The sequence below is a fragment of the Micromys minutus genome (assembly GCF_963924665.1).
Source record: "Micromys minutus genome assembly, chromosome: 8".
In the NCBI taxonomy this organism is placed as follows: Eukaryota; Metazoa; Chordata; class Mammalia; order Rodentia; family Muridae; genus Micromys; species Micromys minutus.
The window spans coordinates 22,195,162-22,202,847 of NC_137977.1; positions in this window are offsets into that span (position 1 = coordinate 22,195,162).

Sequence of the window (7,686 nt, forward strand, 5' to 3'; positions counted from 1 at the left end):
ACTGAGGCATCCTAGCTTTAAAAAGATGGAGAATAGAAAGCCATGACCTTACAGGTGGTGTGTGATTCCGTTGTTGGCTAAAGAATGATACCCCAGACTCAAATAGTATGTAAAAGCAAGAAGCATTTTATTCTGTAGAAGTCCAGCATTTGGGAATCCCTCGTTTCATGACGGAGATCCCCGAAGTGAGCTCCCAGGTCCAATTTAAAGCACATTTGAGGAATCCCAGGGTAGGTGACCTCTAAATCTGTTGGGTCCATCTCTGTGGAAATTTTAGAACTATTACCAGGGTGTGGGTCCATCTCTACGGAAATGTCAGAACCGTTGCCGGGGCGTGGAGCTGGTGGTGGGGCAGCTTCTGACTAGCTGCCTGAAGCCTAAGGTTTTATGTTTTGTTTTGTTTTTTCTAGTAACTGACTTGACTGGACTTGTCCAGTTCTTGGAAACAGAAATTTAGGCCTAGTCTCCCTTTTTTGTTTTGTTTTGTTTAAAGATGTATCTATTTTATGTGTGTTAAGTACACTGTCGCTCCCTTCAGACACACCAGAAGAGGGCACCAGATCCCATTACAGGTGGTTGTGAACCACCATGTGGTTGCTGGGAATTGAACTCAGGACCTCTGGAAGAGCAGTCAGTGCTCTTAACTGCTGAGCCATCTCTTCATCCCAGCCTCTCCTTAACTGTCAATCTGAAGCCTGTCATGGAGTCAGCCTGTGGCATCCCTCTCATCGCCCCACCCCCACCCCCTTCAGTAATGGGACATCTCGAATCCTAGAGATGTTTTTAATGTTTTTATGGGCTGGTATTGTTGTGTGAGTATCATCAAATGAACAGTGGAAAACTGTTCTTTAACAAGCATAACTAAAACATTGATTACACAGGGACCATAAGTCAAGGGCAGCATCAGTAGGACAAGAGGACAGCTCAGGACAGAGACGAGAATGATCAGCCAAGAAGACCAGTTGAAGAGGGATTCAAACCATCCCTGAGACTGCTCTCTTTCTATTCTCTCTTGGAGTCTCTTTGTGACTAAGGCCATGGAGTCTTTGACTACCCCGGAGTAGACAACATAGAAACAACATTTCTCATCTAAGGCTGTACAGGGTCCTCCCTAGTGTAAAAACAGCAAGTCTAGGCCTCTTCTTTTCTATAAGACTACTTCTGCCAGGGACGATATGGAATCTTGTAGGGCTGTGATTGACTTTTCTACCTCATGTATATCTGCATCTATAGCTATGCTACCCATAGGGCCTTGTAATTTTTATCTCGGAGTATTAGGGGTGAGGTCTCTATACTATCAGCTCTGGCCAGCCCTATGTCAAGGAGAGAACCGAGTACCACAGTGGAACACAGTGGAAATGACCACCACCCTTTTTACTCAGTTGTTTGGAGGTGCTAGTGGGTTGGTGACTTCCTCTGCAGAGTAGTAAGTCACTTTAGGTATGAGCTGTACTCATCTTTAGTCATATTTAAAACCAGGACATAAATGTATGGAGTAAGCCCTGAGGAACAAGCCACCAAGCGTTCTCTGGGGGCAGCATGCACCCTGTAATAGTAGGGGTTGCAGTACAGTTGTAGAAGTGAGAATAGGCTGAGGGCATCTTATTTTTGATACAGAATCCATGTCCTGGTAATGACTGTAGGGTCAGCTTACCTCTATCTGGTTGTTGTCATTTCATTGAGCACCATCTGTTGTCTGTGAATAGTCTCCAGGGATATCTATCTCTTCATAGTAGGGGGAGGGCTAAGCATTTACGCATAACCAACAGTCCTGTGTTAAGTCTGAGTGGGCAGAGTTAAGAGCCTGGAAAGTGACTTGTAATAATTGCAGGGGTCCTGACTCAGGTAAAGAATGGGTGATGTAGGAGGTGGGATGGTTTTAGGAAGCAGTTGGTTACATGAAGTGAGACCTCGTTGGGGCATAAGGGTGGTGGGTCCTGATGAGGGAGTAATGGTGGGCAGAGGTTGCAGGGGTAGTTGGTTCAGCCTTGTTAATACCTTGGTGGGGCCTAAGGGAAGCATGGGTCTCAAAAGGCTATGTTGGAGCAATTGGACAGTAAATAGGAGTCCTGGATCACAGCCAGAAAGAGAAAGTCTTAGTCCCCATGTCTTACCAGCAATCCAATCAGCCTTCTTGTCAGCTGCCGTGGACTTAATGATAAGACTGTTGCATCTCCCCCCAGGGGTACCAGATAGTAAGGGAGCTCAAAACAAGATTCAAAAGTCTTTCTTCTAGGAGGCTGGGTATCTTCAGACGGAGTCACAGTGATGAGGTCATCTTTGATGGGGGCAGGGCTTTAGCTTATCTACCCAGTAGATTAGCACCCCATGTCACACAGAAAAAGGACTCTGGACATCCACATTTGGCTTGCTGGCTCCCACTCTGAGACCTATGTTCCTTTGGGCCCAGTGTGAATTACAACCATAACCAGGAAACAGCTGTTGGTCCAAGGGGTTTCATCCCTCATCTACTAAGTCACAAAGGTCTACATTAAGATCAGCAACCAGGTGCCCAGGGAAGCCAAGTGGGAGGTAGAGTTGGCAATCTAACGCCTCCCAGCATTAACTATCTGCTAGGTTAGATTTAGGGGATAGTGGGGAATAGTGTCTGGTGTAACAAAGTGTAAGCAGCAAGCGAACTGGAGTCAGTTTCAGCAGATCGACAGGATGTGGGCAGCTTTCTATAGTTCTTGTGGTGGTTCATCTGGAAGTCTCTTCCGATGGGACCTCAACTGTTGAGTCCTCTCTCTCCTGGCTTAACATGGGAGTGATGTGTCCACGTCTGGATCCTGTCCACCTTAACAGCCATAGGTGTGGTCAGGATCACAGTGTGAGGTCCTTTCCAGGGAGGTTCCAGAGCCTTGCGATTATGTCTCTTAACCCAGACTGTGTCGCCTGGTTAAAGCGATGGTGTTGGGAGAGGAGCAGACTATCAACCTGGAGGCTGGCAGAGTTGCTTCTGGACCCTATGGAGGCCTCCCAAGGCTTTAAAAACTTATGTTGGTCATACTCAGCTGAGACTGAAGGTTAGGCAGCATGGGAGAGGCCTCCACACAGGATCTCAAAGGGGGGATCTAAAGTATAGGAGGTGTTCTTAGTCCTATATAAGGCATGAGGTCGGAGGGACACACAGTCACCACCAGTTTTAAGGGTTAATTTGGTCAAAGTCTCCTTTGGGGTCCGAGTCATCCTCTCTACTTGCCCTGAACTCTGGTCTGTATGTATAATGTAATTTCCAACTGGTCCCCAGAACCTGTGCTAGAGATTAAGTTATCTGGAGATGAATGGTCCTCCATTGTCAGACCCAAGCAGGGTAGGAAAACCATACCTGGGAATGATGTCTTCCAGAGGCTTCTTTGCCACTACATTGTCTGTCTTCTTTGTAGGGTTGGCTTCTGCCCATCCTGAAAAGGTATCTAGTATCTGTAAAAACTAGTAAATACTTATATGTTCCTGGTTTTATTTCTGTATAGTCTATTTCCCAATTAGCCCCTGGCCATTGACCCCTATTCTGGTTCCTAGAGGGGCTCCTTGACTGGGACTTGAGGAGTTCGCAGCCTGGCAGCTCAGACAGTATGAGATTACCTGATCAACCAAAGGTCTTAAGTCAAATATTTTGTAACTTGTCCCTCAAAGCAATTTCTCCAGTTTTCAGTGACCCCGCCCCCCAGTGTGAAGCTTGATGAATTTGATGGATGTGTTACATAGCAAACTCCTTAGGGAAGATGGTGCAGCCTTCAGAGGTCATGGATGAGTTACATAGCAAACTCCTTAGGGAAGATGGTGCAGCCTTCAGAGGTCAGCAAGCATAGTCTCTTCTGTAAGCTCATTCACCTGATCTCTTTTGTCTTTAGCAATATATTCAGGGATGGCTGGGAGAGCAGGGGTCAGTGAAACTACCAGGATGTTGGCAGTGGAAGCTTGGGCAGCCTCCCTTGTGGCTTTGTCAGCTAGCCTGTTCCCTTTCTGATGCCCTGGGCAATAAATTATGTCCACTTTGAGAATTTTTGGTGATTTTTTGCCTTCAGCATTCAATAATCCCTCTCTTTGGTACATGGACCCCTGTACATGAGCCATAGCAAAGGCTTATCTGCCGTCAGTGTAGATGTTAGCTATGGCTCCTTTTGCCAGTTTTAAAGCCTGGGTTAGAGCCTTTAGTACAGCTTTCTGGGCTGAAGTTCCTAGTGGCAAAGCAGTTACCCAAATAATAGAGTCTGGTGACTACAATCTGATTGCATTTTGCATTCTGGATGAAGCTGTTCCCATCTGTGAAGGAGATATATTTTGCATCTGGCCAGGGGATGTCAGCCTGACATTCTAGATGTGCCCTAGAACTATAGAGTTTAATTACGCTGCCCGTCTGAAGACTGGTCAGGTGCAGGGTGGCTGGGTTTAGGGCCGATAATGGGTTATCTCTTAAGGGGGAGATTCAAAAGTAGAGCCTGAAAGTGCACCAGCCTGGCACTGGACAGCCACCAGCTGGATGGATTCTTGAGAGCCTCCTCACTCTCTCTGAGCACTGAGAGTGGTGATAACACATTTTTGCCCCATGGTTATTTCATCAGCATCCTTGACTAGCAGGGCAGTAGCAGCAGCTATGATCCGGAGGCAGGCTGGCCATCCTGGACAGCCAAGTCCAGCTTATTTGATAAATAATTCACAAGTCTTTAACATGGTCCCAAAGTTTGTGTGAGCACCCCCTTTGCAATCCCCTTTCTCTCATCCAGATACAGGTAGAAAAGTTTATGAATGTCCAGGAGGACCAAGACTGGCACCTCTAATAAGGCTCCTCTTAGACTCTTAAAAGCCATGCCCACTTCAGGGGTCCATTCTATTTTGTCTTCTTGGCCCCTGGTGGTTTCATGTAATGGTTTGGCTATTTCGGTGAACCCTGGCACCCAAAGTCCACAAAACCCAGCAGATCCAGAAATTCCCATAAAAACCCAGATAGGTAGCCTCAAGTTGACAAAGCTGGGCCTTCTTAGCAGACAGTAGCTAAGTTGACTCAGCTCTTGTAGGAGTTTTCTTGTGGCCTCCTGACATGTCTCCAAGTCACCCCCATGCCACCTCCCCTGCAGTCAGGATGTCATCTACATACTGGAGCACCACTATTTGGGAGTGGGCTCACATGTATTCACCCAAATCTTCAGGTAGTGTGTGAGTTCTTGAATTCTTGAGGCAGGAGTATCCAAGTCAGTTGTCCATTGACGCCTCTCTCCAAGTCTTACCATTTAAAGGCAGAGGCTGGCTTTTGGCTGCCAGAGGCAGGCTGAAGAAGGCATCCTTCAGGTCAAGCACAGTATACATTTCAGAGAGGGGAGGCTGCTCAGCAGGGTGTATGGGTTTGGAACTGGGGGATGGATGTCTTTCATTCACTTATTTACCTCGTTTAAATCCTGCACAGGCTGGATTGGAATGAGGCGTCTTGACCCAAAGGAGAGAGTGTTCCATGATGATTGGCAAGCAATCAGAATCCTTGCCTTCCAGAGCTGATTAATGTGAGTGGTGATCCCTGTTACGGCTTCTCTGGGCATTGGATAGTGTCTGATTCGGACTGGGGTAGCCCCAGCTTTTAATTAAACTAGAAACAGGTCCAATGTCAGGTGAGTCTTATTGGATTTCTTTCTGCCCAGACTACTGCTAGAAAACTCTGGTGTAATGGGCTTGGAAATGGGGCCAGATGAAGGAACAGTTTGTATTCCTCTTCTAGGACCAGACAGAACATGGACAGAACCATTTTTCTTTCTTTCTTTCTTTCTTTCTTTCTTTCTTTCTTTCTTTCTTTCTTTTTTGGAATGAAATCTTTTTTAAAATGTATTTGTTTATTTTATGTATGTGAGTGCACAGTGTACTCATATACATTAAATGAATAAATCTTTAAAAAAATTAGAAACAATGAGACTCTAAAGCCCAGTGCTCTTAAATATCACCTGCAGGGTAATGTGGGTGTAACTCTTGCCCTGAGTTCAATCTGTAGCAATCCAAAAAATTACATGAAGATTTTTACCACTTATTTGCTTGATTGATTTGTGGGGATACCTTCTCATGGAGCTCAGGCTGGCTTTGAACTGACCAGTAGCCAAGACTGACCTTAACTCCTAAACTTCCTGCCCTCACCTACAATGTGCTAAAATTACAAATTTGCTGCCAAGCATTGCTGGACTCCCCCCCCCCCAATCTTTCGTATAGCCAGATATGGCGCATGCCTCTAGTTCTATTCTTCTGGAAGTTGAGGAAAGAGGATTGCATGAGCCCAGAAGTTCTACATTAACCTGAGGAACATAGTGGGATTTTTAAAAATGTGCATAGAAATATAAAGTGTAAGCTAACTAATTCCCTTCTGTGGTGGAATGCATGAAAATGACCCCTGCTGGCTCCCATGTTTGAATCCTTGGTCTCCAGTTGGTGAGACTTCAGGAGGATTAGGAGGTGTGACCTTGTTGGAGGAGGTGTGTCGCTGGGCATGGGCGTTGAGATGTCAGAAGCCTCCTCCTTTCCCTGTTAGCTCTCTCTGGGCCCTACTTGTGGATCAAGGTGTCAGGTGTCAGCTACTGCTCCAGTGACATCCCGGATTCTTACCCCTGGAACTGTAAGGTTAAGATCAGTGTTTTCCTTTATAACTCGTGATGTCTCTTCATGACAACAGAGAAGAACTAGGGCACCTTGAGAGGTTTTTGAACATTTTGTTATTCTTTGCACTTTTTTCCCCCTCCATTTGAGTTTAGTTTGGGGTTCTTTTGAAATAGTCTTTCTCTGTAGTGTTGGCTATCCTGGGATTCTCTATGTAGACCAGGCTGGCCTCATCTCTTAAAGAGATCCACCTGCCTCTACTAGGTGGATTAAAAGTGTTCACCACCATGGCTAGAATTTTTGGGTGTTATTTTAAAATTATTTCAAAGGCAAGCTTATAGAACTAAAAGATGAGAAATTGCTCCCCACAAGTTGTCCTCTGATCTACACAGAGAGAGAGAGATAGACAGAGAGACAGAAAATAAATAAATAAATAAATAAATGTAGTTAAAAATGCAAAGCCATCTGTGTAGCTTATATCTATAATTGCAGGCCCTGGGAGACAGAGGCAGGAAATTAGAAGTTCAAAGTTATTCTTGGCTGCACTGGGAGGAGTTCATAACCAGACTGTGCAACATGAGACTCTTGTCTGAAAACCAAAAACAAAATGCAAAACAAAACAAAAAGCAGCCAGAAAGTGATTTTAAGTAAAGTATGTAATTGTAAATGTAAGTGTTATCATTAAAAATTACATTATCTTTTGATCCCGTATCAACAGACAGAGACTATTACGGAAAGCCACGCCCATCAAGGGCTCTACGGTGACCAGCCCCAGCTGGTACAGCTGCAGCACAGTGCCACACCTAAGGCTCTGAGATCACCACAGAAGGGGAGCAAAAAGACTGTAAGAGCCAGAGGGGGGACGTGTGCTGTGGGAATTGTGTCTTCTAAATGTCAGCTATCACACTTTTGAAATCTCATTACCATAGCTGCCTAAACAAGACCTGAACAAAACCAATGGACATGGACGAGGGGAAGTGTGGGGGACTCAGTCCTAGACAAAGAATTTCAGGCAACTAAGGAAAGCCAAGAGCAGGAAAAATAATCTTCATCAGAGAAAATTGCCTCCACCCCTACTGTTTATCCAACACCAAGTGGTCAGCCCTGAGATCATAT